We start from the raw sequence: 16,256 nt of genomic DNA, 5'->3' as shown, positions 1-16,256 counted from the left end.
CGGGGCACACCACACAGCAGACAGACAGACAGACAGACAGAAGGTTTTAATGCAGGGCGGATCCTCCTTTGTTATCTGGACAAAGCCTGTGCAGTTTCATTTTAATAGCAGTTTTTTACAGGGTGTGTGTGAGTTGTGAGTGGTGTGGTGTGTGTGTGTGTGTTTTTGTGTGTGTGTGTGTGTGTGTGTTTGTGTGTGGTGTTGTGCTTTACATTAACAATGAAAGCATATTACAGCAAGCTCAAAAATAGAAGCAGGACGTTACTTCACAACCAATATGAGGCAGTTCTTGTGTCAAAATAAGAGCTTTTGATTTTTTCCCGTAACCATTGACACGACGGCAGCAATAAACCCGACATCATACGGTTCTCAACATGAGCAGGTTTATCCTTTCTGTTGTAGTTTATAATGTTTTATTTTAGGTTGGTTTATTTTTATTTTATACTTAGTTGTTTTTTTGTTTCATTTTTTGTTTATTTATTCTTTTTATACTGTACTCTATTTTTGTCCATTGGTAAATTGGTTTTTCGTTGGCTATATGTTTTTTATGTTAGAAGACCCCCTCTGAAATGGCTGGCCTATGATCATTGTACCTCCTGAAATTGTGTTAAAGATACAATGATGATGGGTGAAATGAAAGATATTAAAATAAAAAAAGGTTACCATAAACACACACAAACACGCACCACACACAAACACACACAACCAAGTGGGATTTCACATATGGTAACAACAGTACAGATTGGAGTAAAAATCTTGGAGATTTTGATTTTAAAATTTGCCACATGATGTTAGACAAAAAAAATTTAGTGTTGCCAACAGGGACGTTAGAGCGTCCTCTGGTGGACAGACTAGCTACACTATCACTAACAGGACGTTGTAGAGCGTCCTCTGTGACAGACTATGCACGCCAACGCTCAAGAACATGGTTGACGTTCCGTTTTATTTATTAATATTCATTATCAGAAATTTTTTAATCGCCCATTAGATGCTGATACCGATATTCGGGAAATGCCTTATATCAGGAAAATATCGGCCCGCCGATATATCGTCGGCCTCTAATAGCAGCTAACGCAGCAGAATCGCTATTCAACCCATTGTGTTTAAAGTGCCGTATTGTTTTTCCCCGGTCTCTGCCAGGGTTACGAGTTAACGTGTTACTACCAAAACAAGAAACGGAGAACAAACAAAGAAAAGAGCAATGACTTCGGACGAGGATATCAAAAAACCTTGACACCACCACCATTGCCAGATCTTTCTCCACAGCGCTGCGGAGTGGGTCTGGCTGTCCTACAACATTCCTGGATGGGAGAATTGCCAGAGTGGGGAATGAAGGGAAATCCAGAGCGGGATGAGTAGGGGAATGCCAGAGCAGGGGGAATGATAGGGGAAACGCAGAGCAGGGGGAATGAGAGGGAAACCCAGAGCGGGAAGGGGATGAAGGAAAACGCCAGAGCGGGGGAATAGAAGGGGAACGCAAGCGGGGGGAATGGAAGGGAAACGCAGAGCGGGAATGAGAGGACATGACAGGCAGGGGGAATAGAGGAGAAAAAAACAGAGCAGGGGGAATGAGAGGGGAAGTGTAGCAAAAGCTACTTTGTAAACCAAATGTAGCAATGTAACTGTTACCTAGGTTTCCATGTTTCTATATGTCCATATTTCCTATTTCCATCTTCAATTTTCCATATTTCCATAGACCATATGCCATATGTCCATATTCCATATGTCCACTTTTCCATATTTCCACAGGTCTATATTTCCATTTTTTCATATTCCATATTTCCATTTGTCCATATGTCTATTACATATTCCATTTGTCCATATGTCTTATTTCCATATTTTCCATATGTCTATATTTCCATATTTCCATTGTCCATATGTCCATATTTCCATTTGTCTGTATTTCCATATTTCCAGCCTAAACTGCCAACGCTCTGTCCACTCAGAAACACACTGATGACACTGTGAGTCCTACGCTGTAGAACACCTGTGGGGTGCAGGGTGTCGCCCCTCTGTGGCCCCGGGTTGCCTCTGCTCTGTTCAACTCCACTACCTACTGAAGATGAAAGGATCACGCAGAAGATGTGGAGAAAAAGAAAGAAATATTGAACCAAGTCAAGCAAATATGAGAGAACAAAGGGAAGCCCAGTGGGGACCCGCACATGGAAATTAGCCTGTGGCTAACGCTGGAACAATGCATCAAATGGGACCATTTGTTTAAAATTGCACTGGTCCCTAATAAATAATATAGTAACAAATAAAGAATCCCCCTGTTCTTTGTTCATCTCATGTTTTTTTTTTTTTCACATGAAAGATTTCTTTATAAAGTAATTTTGTGATCACCCCTTGAATGAATTGTACATCAATACCAGAGATTTTTTTATGGAAGAAGGTTTTTGTCACATTAGCACTTCGACCCAATGCACAGGAAATAGGGTCCAGTTAAAAACACAAAACAAATTCCGACATCACAATGATTTGTATTCATGCATCAACCTGATGACATATTTGCATGTGCAACTTCGAAATAAATTGAAACACTTCAGTAGTTTGCTGTAATAAATAAGATTTAATGCCTGACAAAGCATTTTGTTCATTAATCTCCCCCTTACTGTGTCCAGGCTGTTTTCATGAACCTTATACACCAGCTTCAAAAGAAAAGAACGTTTTTATACATGTGTTCAATTATTTTCTCCATTTTTAACATGAAACCCCGGGACGGCCTAGGAGAAACATGGCGCTTGCAGCCGGGGAGCGGAGTTCACTTCCGGAAAGACTTTCACCCAGGAAACTCGGTTCGTCGTGGCATAACTCTCGATTTTTGTCGCCCAAATACCTGTAACGTCCTCGCTGTGGTGCTGTCATGTTGGCAAAAGATGACATTCAATATTTTTTCTAAAAAACCACAGTGGTTCGATGTATTCAAATATTGATTTTTTTTTCACATTAACCCTCTTGTGTGTCTTCGGGGCAATGACTGACTGTGAGTGGCTGTGTCTCGACTCGTACCGATAACAGGCTTCTATTGCTGCCAGACACCGAGAGCTCCGCAGCAATTCAGCACGAGCAGATAATGCAGGTCAGGAAGTCGGACACAGAAACAAAATAAACATCCGTTAATGTTCAAAATAAAATAGCGAGCTCAGTGCGGATCATATCTTCATACACTACACCTTGAAAACAGCACAGAGCTGTTCCCCTCCCTCCTCTGGATGGAAACTAACTGTGGTGGTTTCGTGTTCTATTTTACGAGATCTCGCAAGATATTGTGGGTCTCGGACTCCTCTGTCAGTCATGGCCGCAGCCGTTCTGGACCTGGTGTGTTGACGGACGGCGAAGCACGGAGCCGAGACGCAGCCATTTGCAACCAGTGGAAACCCGGCATTGGGCATTGTTTCGACATTATCTGTGACATTAAATAGACTGTTCCGATACCAGTAACAGAAATGCCTTGTCGTGATTATTCAAACTATCTACCGATCCGATATCAAGTGATCAAATGTCTGACTGTCAAACTAGAAAGAGAGAAGCTCTATGTCTTTCTGTCTCGGCATTAGTTCACTTTTCACAAAGGGTTTAATCTGAGCCAGGCTGTACAACATGTAGCATATTCCATCTGTACAGGGTTATACAGATGTTAAAACACATATTTGTTACTGGTTCGGCTCATGTACTCGTATCGGTCACTTGCAAGTTCAGTATCGGAATCGGTATTGGAAGGAATAAAATGGTATCGGAACATATGTAGATATTTTTAAAACTATGATTGTGTTAATATTTTGTGAGAGCACCACAGTCAATCCTTATTATACAGATATCTTATTTGGTCCAAAATCGTTCGCCGCTCCACCTACATCCTGCCGTTTCCTGTCCTATCCACCTGATGGACTTGTCGGGGTATCGAGCATCGCTCTCCATCCATTTCGTGGTCGTCCTCGAGCTGGACGTGGCGGAAGCAGCAGCAGTCTGTTGCAGCTCCGAGAACCGTTGGAGATCATCGACTCTTCGTCGAACTGCGCGCTCATCCTCCAGATGATTGGCCCCGACGAGTGTTGCAGGGAAGTTGCTGCGTCGCCGCGGGGAACCAGCGCCTCCTTGTGGACGTCGTGTCGTGTGGTAGAACACCAGCTCGTCGCTGAAGTTCACCGCCTCCACGCGTTGTTTGGCACATCTGGTTGAACCCAGGAGGTGGCAAGGCGCGGCGGAAGTCGGCGTTGAAGCGTATATGCGGTGAGCGAGAGTTGGCCCAGCCGACCACACGAAGACTGTGAAGGTGGCTTCCTGACGCACGGCGGGTCGCAGAACGGGACGGTGCCAGTTGAGGACGAAACCGGCAGCCAGCAGAAGACGACACGCCCATGATGAGGAGAGCGTCTTCAGGACTTTGGTTTCCTTCTTAAACGACGACTTGAGCGAGGCCTCGTCTTGGGCCGGTGGGTGCGCTGCCACTTGCTGCTGCTGCCGGTTCCGGTTGGCGCCATGGCCGTGGTTCTGCGCCTGCTCCGCCGCCCCTCCAAGACGTGATGCGCGGATTTGGGTCTAGCATCCGGAAGATGCGGTGTGGTGGCGTTCATGATCACCACCGGATGTAGAAGCTGATGAGTGAGGAAGAGATGGCGTAGGTTTTGTTCAGGTTGGCGACGCAGCTCTTGGCGTTAGCGTTGCTGCTGTTTTGAAGTTCCTGCCGCCCCTGTTGGCAGCCATCATTTCCACCACCTCCGCCATCACCTCCTCTTCCACTTGGTGCCAGTGAGCTGCACCGGGATGAAAGAGATGAAATGGACACAACCACGCCACCCCGTCATGACAAACGCCCACCCCTGAGTCTCTTCCGCTCGTATTTGAAGGGCTGGCGATGGCCCAGTAGCGGTCACGCTGATGATGCACAGGTGCAAGATGACCCGTGGAGCACATGATCGTAAGCGATCCAGACGCCGCAGACGCCCGAACAGCCACGTGCCGGTCACCTCGGTGATGGCTACCCGGCCATCACGACACCGCCACCAACAGGTCGACCCGGCCAGCGAGATGACGAAGAATGTTGTGACTTTGGACGCAGTTGGCGGAAGCGACCACTGCGCGACACACAGCGTGTTTCCGAGCAGCGTGGACACGTGAGCAGGACAGGATGCGCCGACGAGGACGCGCAGTCCCCCGCCACCTTCCCGCTGCTCCCGCTCCTCCTCTCCATCCTCCCCGCCGTCCGGCCCGTCTAGCTCCGACAGAACTTGGTGAAATTACTCCACGACGTGTTTCCATTTTCTTTTTTTTTGTTTTTCCCCCGATGCCGGATCCAAAAGTGGCAAACAGGCGATTAATATCCACACGGGAAGGCGCGTCTCTCTTCTAATCTGCGTCTCTTGACGCAACAACCATCCTCTGATGGCTCAGTGAGAGAAAAAAATCAGCAAGGAAACTGACGTCTTCAATAAAAATCTTGCATGATTCAATAAAGATCCTCTTTTTTTTAATAATCCTCACTCCGGACGCGCAAAGCAGTGCATTTTATCTCCAAAAAAAAGCGCTCGGCAAACCCCGTTTATCCTCAGAAATTGAACTACATAATGTTTAGTTTTTTTAATTTGATAATAATTGAATAGCAATGATACTTATTAATCCACTCGGAGTTCATGTCTCTGTCCCGTCTCTTTTTATCCCAGTGTGCCTCTCGGTGCACCGGACTCGCTCTCTTTATTTGACGCTCGAAGCCTCTGCACAGGTAATAGATACTACGGTCAACATCCAGTTAGACTTTTCACCTTGGATACAAAAAAAAGACTCCAACGAATGTCTGAAATACATATTTTGAGGAAAAAAGGGGCTTTGAGTGTTTCAGGGAAGAAAACTAAGTTAAAAGAAGATAAACGACACTAAAAGGTTTTTTTTTTCCCCTACATTATTGTTATGAACTGAATCTATGCAATTCTCTACAGGGAACAGGTTTTCATTTGGACTAATTCCTATGTTATCATCATTATGACATAATATGTGAAGGGTTGCTTGAACCCTTCATAAAAGCAGGTCCACACTCAGGTGGACATTAAGAATAAAATGCAGAAAACCAAAGAATAAAGGAACGCCTTTTTGTCATTGCATACCACACACCCACACAAACACACACACATACACACAACACACACACCAACAAAACACACACACATACACACACCCAGCCCCTGAATCATTGTGTTTTTCTCGCCTCACTCCAGCTCTTTTTTTGTGTGTATTCCACAGACAGAAACTAGAGACTGTAGAAGAATAATAAGCCCATTGACTTCCACTCGACAGAAAAAAGCTGCTCATACCAACACACACTTGAGCACCCAATTTTAAAATCAACCCCCCCCCCCCCCCCCCCCCCCCTAACATACATCATCCCATTTCAGAATGATCGCTGAGAAGCAGTCTGCAGAAGCATCCCTGACATTTAGAGCTTGAGGACCAAAGTTTTTCTTTGTTTTCAACACAAAATTACAATATGAAACACATAAGTGCATAGCAACCGCCAAAAGGAAAACAAAATCTATATATCCAAGTCTTCAAACAACATGTTCAATCGTCAATCTTAGCGGCGTGTCATCGGCTGGTTCAGCTGGCTTCCTGTTTATTAAAGGTGACTTTTTGGGGCATTTCCCTTTATTCGATGTGACAGTGGAAAGACAGAACGGGGCGCAATGGACTCGGCCTTCTGGGTGCGCTAGAGGTCGCCCCGCGTATCCGTTTTAATGAATCGTTTTGTCAATTTAGGGGTGGGGGGCCAGGGGGGAGCAATATTGTGTTGTGTGTGTATACTGTGTGTGAGTGTATATGTGTGTTTTGTATGGGGGGTTGAAGCACTTGTGCACATTGTCATGTTTAACAGTGCCAAAGGGTCAAGGTCGATTCTAAGCGGGATGAAAAGCCCATATTAAGAGCCGGGGCCACTAGCTTAAAGATAGACAGATTTTATTTAAGAATGTGGAAAAATAAAGATGAAAATGGTGCTGTTAAAAAAAAAGTGTTCTTGCTGTATGAGTTTGTATGTTTTGTTTGAAAGAGAAAAAATACGAATTGTTATTCACAAAATCAAAAAAGCTGCAATGGGTAGGGTATTATAAAAAGAAGCCAAAATCTGAAGTGAGTGAGACCTCTTCTTACAGCTCTCTCTCACTCTCTTTGAAAACATGTGCTGCTTTTACAGTCTGGAACTATTAAGGTCCCATGGCATGAAAATCTCCTTTATGAAAGCTCAGATGGGCCAATCTGGAATCTTTCCCCATATGAGGTCATAGGGGGCAAGTGGCTTTAGTGGGTGTAATATATGTATATAAAAGACTCAGATCAGATTAGGGACCACTAAAGTCTATACAAAAGAGACTTCAGATACAGTATTAGGGGACTTACAAGGTCTATAAAAGAGACTTCAGATACTAGATTAGGACTACTAAGGTCTATATAAAAGAGACTTCAGATACAGTTTAGGGACCACTAAGGCTATATAAAGACTTCGATACAGTATAAGGGCCTACTAAGGTCTATATAAAAGGACTTCAATACAGAAGGGGACCACTAAGGCCTATATAAAAGAGACTTCAGATACAGTAATAGGGACCACTAAGGTCTATATAAAGAGACTTCATACACAGTATTAGGGACCACTAAGTCTATATAAAGAGACTTCAGACACGGTATTAGGGACCACTAAGGTCTATAAAAAGAGACTTCAGATGCAGTATTAGGGGACCACTAAGGTCTATATAAAAGAGACTTCAGATACAGTATTAGGGACTACTACGGCCTATAGAAAAGCATCCAAAGAGCAACCATGTCATGGGACCTTATGTCATTGAACAGCGTTGATCTCTGTGATGCAATCTACTCTGTGGGTTGATGTCAGTGATGTATGAGGCCCCTGCTGGTTGGAAACAATTCTGCATCTAACAGCTCACATCAGAGTGAATATTTTAATTTAAGGGCAGAATACATTATTTCACAGAAGACATTGTGACTGAAGCGCAGATCAGCCCCAGATGGCGCCAGCTGCATGCTGTTTTACACACTCCCCAACACTTAGATGTAGAGAAATATTCTGGGATTGCCTTTGGAGGTTGCCTTTCAAATTATTTAAAGGGGACCAATCTACCTCTATTTAATTATTTTTATAATTTTTTGATTTTTTATTTTAAATTTTTTAATTTTTCTATTTTTTTATTTATTCATTTACATACTTCGTGCAACTGTAACAGAATTCCCTGCGGGGATCAGTAAGTATTTGTGACATATTCCCTGCTTCCCTCCATTTATTGACTTACGCCTATGCACTTAACACGCCATTGGTTGCTATATGACTCTGCCGTTGTCGCGCTCTGAAAAGGCTTTTTGCTGCATTGCTACTCATAGGCGAATTTACGTGGGGGGGGGGGGGGTGTTACAACCCAAAACCTATCTAATTTCCTTGACATCAATAAAGACACTTGCCTACACAAGTTAATAAAAAAAATCACCAGAATGCGAAAAGAGAAGGGTTGACGTTTCAAATTTTAATAACACCCCCCCCACACCCACAATGTTGAACCCCAAGTTAAGCCGTGACCTGTTTCTTTGGCAATGGATGATCTGTTGGGTGCTGTAATGACTCTGCCCTTGAATGTATTTCATTGTGACGTGAGCATAATGAAATAGAGAAATGACAGTATGTCGTCCTCATTAATATGGCAACTTGAGATGTGCTCCCTTTTTCTTACTTTTTGAAATCGGCCTGTTGGATTTGGGTTTAACCCCAAAGAGAATCTCATTGTTGAAGCCCATCTCGGCCGGGTAGATATATGACGCGATATTTCGTCCTGGTGTTGTCTTTTCGGGTTTAAAGGCAAGGGATGTCATTTTCTGAACTTACCACTGTTCCAGCGTTCTATTATTTGCCTTTACCCACTTAGTCATTGTATCCACATTATTGATGATTATGTATCTCATTGTGTTGCTATTTTGTGAAACACCAATAGTCAACTCTACAATATCTCGGCAATATCAACGTTGGTGTATTTTGTCAAAAAACATGGGGAGATTTGATTTTCCCCAATACCCTTAAACGCAATCTCTTTTTCAAGATGAAGTAGTTATCTCAGTTACCCATAAGGTCATTTTTGCCTTTTCAAACTTTTATTAAGACTTTCGGACGAACACATTGTGGACATCAGCACACCGACACTACTGATTCCAACTGGATTAAAGTGTTGTTTGTATTGCAGCTTTTCTACTGGCACAATTTCATTAATTTAGTTAGTTACAGGTCAAACAAGGATTTCAATGCTGCCCTTGAGCCTCAATTAATCTGTCCCTCAAAGTGACTTCCATAACCCCGGAACACGAATACCGTTTTGTCTGCCTGGAGATCAAAGTCAGTTCAACACCTTCACGTACTGCCTGGAGCTGTGAGACTAAGCGAGTGTTTGTGGTGTTGTGTGTGTGTGTGTGTGTGTGGTGTGTGTGTGTGTGTGTGTGTGTGTTTGTGTGGGTGTCATACGTTTACCTGGACATACCTGAGCTATTTTTTTAACATCATCCCTATTCTTTGTGGTTGCTTCTTTACTTAGTTTTACATGCACTCCCTTAATGTGTTACCTAACTGTGTGTGTGCATGTTGTGTGTTGGCGTGCACTTTGCCGCGAGGTGAGGCTCAGTCGTCCCTGACGCAGGCTCCTGACCACGCCCCGTCTCCTCCTCCCCGGTGTTGTGCCCGGTGGCTGATCTGGCGGCGTCTGACGGTTCAACGACCGAGGTGAAGAGTTGACTCTTAATTACTGTTTTTGGTGCGACTGTTGAGGGCGGGGACGGCTGCTGTGAGTGTTGGATGTTGTCTAAGGGGGTTGTGTGTGTGTGTGTGTGTGTGTGTGTGTGTGTGTGTGTGGTTTGTGTGTGTTTTTGTCTTTGCATGTGTTTTGTGAAACCCATTCTCGCACCAAACTCATGAAATATCTCTCTCAGCGTCATATCCGACGCAAAAATCACTTTTTGGATCGAGAGTGAATCCCAAAGGCACCTGACTGTGCGTCATTTGTTTAGTTATTGCGAGTGTGTATGAATAAATGTATCAGAAACTACACGTGTTCTATTGACCCAGTGTGTTGTTTGGGTCTGGGGACCCGTTTTCAATGTTTCACCCAAATATCATATGAGGTGTTCGCGTCTACTGGACCCGAGTGTATTTAAATGAAGGTGATATGAAACCATGTTGTATTTCTGCATCTGCTATTCTCACACAATGTTACAACATCGTTACATTTCAGCACTTTCATTAGTTCAAGATCAAGTTCTAAGAAATAAGCGCCAATAATGATCAAATTCTTGTTTCTATTTTTTTTTTTATTTCCTTCCTTTTCTCCCAAAAACAAAAAGATCTTATGATCATATGTGATCTCACAGGGTAATGGTAAATATTAGCCATAAATGATGTGTACATAAACTATTATACATAAATTGTATTTAAAAGCCAATATGTGGTGGGCCACCAGACCTGGGACATTGCTGTGTCTCTCCGTGAGACTGCCTTGAGTATTGCTATATATGACCCTCCCATCCAAAGACACCTCAAACAAACAATTTGAGTCCTGGTCGCGCTCCTCTCATGTGTGGCTATGAGACTCAATCAACTCTGAGAAAGTTCTAGTCCCCTCTCGAAACCTCCTACCTCCCCCATGTTGAACCCAAAGTTGCACCCTTGCATCTCGCCAACATAACAGAATGTTGCGGCCAAGAGGGCGCGGCTCACCTGCGAGCTCGCTGCATAATTAAAAAGAAGCGAAAGAAAAACTGAATCCATTCCTCATAAGGTCTGTAGAGTTTACACAAAGTTCCACCTTGTGTTGTCTCAGGTCAAATTTGACCCGTTTTATAACGTTTTTATATCAGAAACATCGGTTTCTTGACTGACAAGCCGACCCACATCCAGATGTTGGGTCAGGGAACTACTGGGAATTCCCTCTGCAAACAATAGGACAAGCGCTCCACCAACCAGACAGCTGGTTATAGATTAACCTTTAACCTGAACACATCTTCCTTTTTTAAGAAGGACTTCAGATCTTAACTCCAAGTCTTCCAGAGACGATTGGACAGACCGCGTTCGCCAGCAGCGGCCACTTCTTGTTTTCAAGTAGCAAGGAATTCACGCTGACCCGTCGCAACTCTGCCGTCATTAAGCCCCGCCCACCGACCTATACACGATGCGATTGGCCTGACCAGAATTATTTTTTTCCAGCATGCAAGCCAATGGAGATTTACTAGACAGTGAGTCTCAGATGGTAGGCCTGCTGCTGCTGCTAGGTAGCGCGCTGTCTCTGCCCCCCCACCCTCGTCTGTCCTTAATTGCAGGAGTGAAGCTTGGTGTGCGAGAGTCAGGGTTCCAGCTGCAGTCCATCTACACTAATCACCTCTGTTTCATATGCAGGTCAACCTACCACTCTTTGACAGATCATAAGATAAGTTTCCATCTTATCAATCGATCTCTAGTTTGTTAAAAAAACTCATATGAATAAGCTGGTGAAAGTGTGTTTCCATCCAACGGCTTTAAAGTCAATAAAAACCTGTGGTAATGACGTCACATTCTTGTTTTGTGATCAAATTGCTATATTAAGTTATTTAACTTTTAAAGGTTTCCTCTTTTCACACGGAATCAGACAACATTCAGGCAACAACAACGTTTTTTTAGACAAAATGGATCCCGTCTACCACCACATGATCAATATGGGACAAGTTGTCATGAGCTTATGTTCCAGCTGATACGACATATCAAGCTATAAGAAGAAAACAACGATGCTATCAACACATCGCTATGCAATGCAGATGTAACTTGTCTTTTATTGTCCCTCGCACCGCTGCGAGACTCTTTTTTTGAGACATGTCTTGCTGTTGAGCGTCTTCCATTGACCCCCCAGGACGTCCCATGGCTTGTCCTAACCTTTGTCGGCCATTCTTTTGCTAATTAATTCAGAAGTCTCCTCGTCTCCTTGTCCGTCCACCATCTGTCTTTGTTATGGCCCGCCATGCGTGCAGATAGAGAGGAAAATGAACTACAACTCTTCTTCATGTGTGGCGGTTGCAACCAAAACTTAATCGCAATTCGTTATTTATTTGGCAATAACGTTTCCATCAGCTTTACGTATAGAGCTGATATCGATGAAGGACCGACCGTATTTCCTTTAATTCATATTCATTAATTCCATAAAATTACGGTTTCCTAAGGCATTTTTCATTTGACATCACTTAATTTGGATAAAAATGTGTGGCTGGAAACATTGCTAGTGTAAGGAGTCACTTGCACCCGTCTCTCCTTGCTCAACAGCTTCCACACTGTAAACAGGCCACGATAGAAATCCTTCTTAAAATCCATCACAAACAGAGAGTCTCTTTATCCAAACCCTTAAAGTTTTCCAGCACCTTCCACTTTTTCAATTTCTTCTTCCAGTTCATGCTGGGTTCTTTGATTCCCCCAGTACTTTAGGTACTTTCAGGTACTTTTCCCCCTCCAGGTCACCAACCGGGATGCTGAGAGAGGCCTCCAGCCCATCCCCCACTGCCAGGGCTTCACTCTCTGCCAGTTTACAGCTGAGAGTCTCTGAAAAGTCTAACAATGGGTCCTAAACTATCAACTCTTGTTGGTTCTGTGTAAAAACTATGATGTTGTCTACACAGCCGATACAGTAAAGACGTGTATTAAAAGCAAGTAAAACCAGGCCATTGATGAAAGGACATTGTGCAACATGGTTCAATAGACAAAGCCTAAAATACCTGACATCGGCAGCAGCCCTGTCTTATGACCTGGATACTTTGAAGGGTTTACATAAACCACCAGATTTTCACGCACACTCTCAGTGTTCTCATTTCCTTTATCTCAAAATGAAACAGGGCTGAGGCCGAACCTGTCCAACGCCTTCCCAGGTAACGCTGCTCAACCCGGTCAACCGCCGTTTCCTGCTCCAACAAAACAAGACAGTTGTGTAAACCCAACGACCTAGAGACGGTCAAAATACCCCAAATTAATGAGACATTGTCACATGGACCTACTGGCACGCATTAGGTTTGGGTCTTGTGGATAACCGGTCCAACACTGCGTCAGCCTAAGGCCAGACTTTTGGACATCATCTTTATAGTCTGACACGAGAGAGACCGGCCCCCAGTCACCGTTCTTAGGGCGGAGAGCTAACTCTGCCTCTGGCAACCTCTGAGAGATACAGTCATCACTTTCCTTTAAAACATCTAGAATGTCGTTTTTCATTTCCTCCAGAAAGTCTTGTAGAAGTCCGGGGAGACCATCGATTCCAGGGGCCTTCCCCCCTGCGGTCCTTGCAGAACACACCTTCTGCGTACTCTGTAGTGTACGACACGAGTAGAAATCCACGCTTTCCCTCTTATCTGCGGCGCTGTGGACAGTTGCAGTCCTCCTTCCGATCGCAGAGCGTGGACTTCTGCTCTGTCCAGTCTTCTTCTCCAGGGCTGAAAAAAAACTGCAAGTATTTTTCACAATAAAATACAGTCTAGAGAGAAAAATCGGTAGAAGAAGCTTACAAAGATAATTAATAATAATAAGAAGAAGAAACATTGGCTTAAAAACATTTAACACAATTATCAACCAATTGTCAAGTCAAGTGTTCAGTAACATCCGACAGGATCTTTTAACCCTTGTGTTGTCTTCCCGTCAAAATGAAAATCAACAACTTTGTTGACGCTTTCATCAATGTTTTAAAGTTTTCTTACGTTTGTCCCTTGTTTTTAACACTTTTGATGTTTTTTAATGTTTGTCACTTTTTTTTTTTAAGTTTTTCAACATACGTAACACCAACTATTAACTGAGTTTTACAGTTATCTTTGGAATTATGGTCAATTAAACTCATTACTAAATACTAAAATTAAAGGAACGTATGTTGATGGATCCCTACAGACTGGAATATGTCAACTTTTACCAATACTATTTCAAAACACTTCAATGTTTTTTTCAATGTCATAAAATTGAAAAGACCCCCAAATGAATGAAAGTAGAGATGTGTCCTTGCCAAAGAGCGTTGTGTGGATCATTCATTTAATTGGGTGATTAAAAGAACACTGATATTGAAATGGGTCAATTTGACAGAGACACACAGAGAGAGAAGAGACAGACAGAACAGACCGACAGACAGCAGACAGAGGCAGAGAGAAGACAGAGAGAGACAGAGAGAGAAGAAATAGAGGGCAAGAAGGGCAGTAAAGCCAAGAAAGGAAAGTGGATGCTGACCCAACTGCTGACCTAGGAGGCATATGACCCTGAAGGTTGTGTTGTGTGTGGTGTGTGTGTGTGTTGTTTGTGTGGTGTGTGTGTTGTTGAACATTTTCTGCGGCGCCATGTGTTTTCAGATCTTACGTAGTTTTCAGGTTCATGCGTTTAAGTTAATAGCTTTTATCGGCCAGCGTTGGCTCAGTTTAAAACCACTTCACCACGCGATATTTTTGGCTTTTCAGGGTTTTGAAAGGTTCACTTCTTGTGATGGTCATCTTGTAACCTATAAAACCTAGATGTATATCCATTTCCTTGTCAACTTTGTAATGGTGAATAAGGTGCATTTCCATCAACTACAGCATAGTTCAGTCCAACGTTTTGTACATTTATTTGGCTAAATCCGCATCGCCCCACGTCTGCGTCCCTGTGGCTGAAGGACCTAAAATCAGAGAAGTGAAATTCACTCTCAAGGGAATACTGATAACTATTTGAAATGCTGGAACTCTTTTAGTATTTCATAAGCTACAGACACTTCCTGATAGGGTGTGCATTCACCACAACCACTTTTTACTCCATTGTTTATTTTTATTTATTTTACAGTGCACTTAGGTTTCTCAGTAAAAGCCCTATCTTGCAGGGTGGTGATATAGATGGGGCATGGTATGGGCTTGAAAAAGGCTCTCTATTTCTCATTTCATTATGATACTCTTGTACAATGTTTGAACTATTGTCCGACTTCATATAATAATATATTTAAAAAAAACTATATTTTTTGATTCCCACGTCTCCTTGTCTCTTTAGCTTCACATAACGCACGCTTGGTCGTATACCTTTAGCGTCCATACACACTCTGGTCGTCTCTTGAGCGTCAATGACACGCGCTTGGTGCTCTTTTAGCGTCTTATAACACTCTTGGTCGTCTCCTTTAGCGTCATATGACACACGCTTGTCGTCTCCTTAGCGTCTTATCACCCTCTTGGTCGTCTCCTTTAGCGTCATTGATCACGCTTGGGTCGTCTCCCTTTAGCATCTTATAACACTCTTGGTCGCTCCTTTAGCGTCATATGACACACCTTGGTCTGTCTCCTTTAGCGTCTTATAACACTCTTGGTCGTCTCCTTAGCGTCATATGACACACCGGTTGTCGTCTCCTTTAGCGTCTTATACCCTCTTGGTCTTCCTTTAGCGTCATAGCCACACCTTGGTCGTCCCTTTTGCGTCTTATAACACACTCTTGGTCGTCTCCTTCACATCTTATAATGTGCGGTTGGTCGTCTCCTTATGTCATGTAACACACGCTTACTACAACGTGCTAGACCCCGTCTAGATGCTGCTCTCCCAGATACGTTCGACACACACACAGGTGTGTGTGTGTGTGTGTGTGTGTGTGTGTGTCTGTCTGTGTGTCTGTCTGTCTGTGTTCTGCCCACACACTGATTTCATTCTGTTTTAGGAGAAGCATGATTTAAAGCTGGTGAGTAGACAGGGTGGCAGAAGGGAACTAATAGGAGGAGCTGGACTCGACTTTGATTTTACTGGAGAGTGAAAGGGATCCGAGGCTTGTGTGGCCAGACCGGAGGAGAGTATAACAGGACCTCTTTGTTCCTGAGGCTGCAAGGCAAAGTTTGATTCATAAGTTTAATGACAAACTGTTCACATGGACTGTTTTACACCTTCCATAATCTTTCTTCCTTGTAGTAGTAAATTTCAAATCAATTCATAGAATTAAATCAACGAGAGTTATCGCAAGACACTTCACAGATAGAGCAGGTCTAGACCACTCTATAATTTACAGATAGAGCAGGTCTGGACCACTCTATAATTTACAGATAGAGCAGGTCTAGAACCAATCTATATTTCAGATAGAGCAGTCTAACCACCACTCTATAATTTCAATAGAGCAGGTCTGGACCACTCTATAATTTACAGATAAAGCAGGTCTAGACCAATCATAATTTACAGATAGAGCAGGTCTAGACCACTCTATAATTACAGATAGAGCAGGTCTGGACCACTCTATAATTTACAGATA

General features: G+C 43.3%; 1 pseudogene; it reads right to left on the bottom strand.

Moving 5' to 3' along the window:
* The window catches only part of LOC116705465 (D(1)-like dopamine receptor), a 20,114-nt pseudogene that overhangs the window by 1,121 nt on the left and 2,737 nt on the right, over positions 1-16,256 (bottom strand).

Source organism: Etheostoma spectabile, chromosome 17 (genome assembly GCF_008692095.1).
Source record: "Etheostoma spectabile isolate EspeVRDwgs_2016 chromosome 17, UIUC_Espe_1.0, whole genome shotgun sequence".
NCBI classification, from domain to species: Eukaryota; Metazoa; Chordata; class Actinopteri; order Perciformes; family Percidae; genus Etheostoma; species Etheostoma spectabile.
Note: the sequence above shows the minus strand (reverse complement) of the source record. Positions and strands in the feature narration are given on the sequence as shown.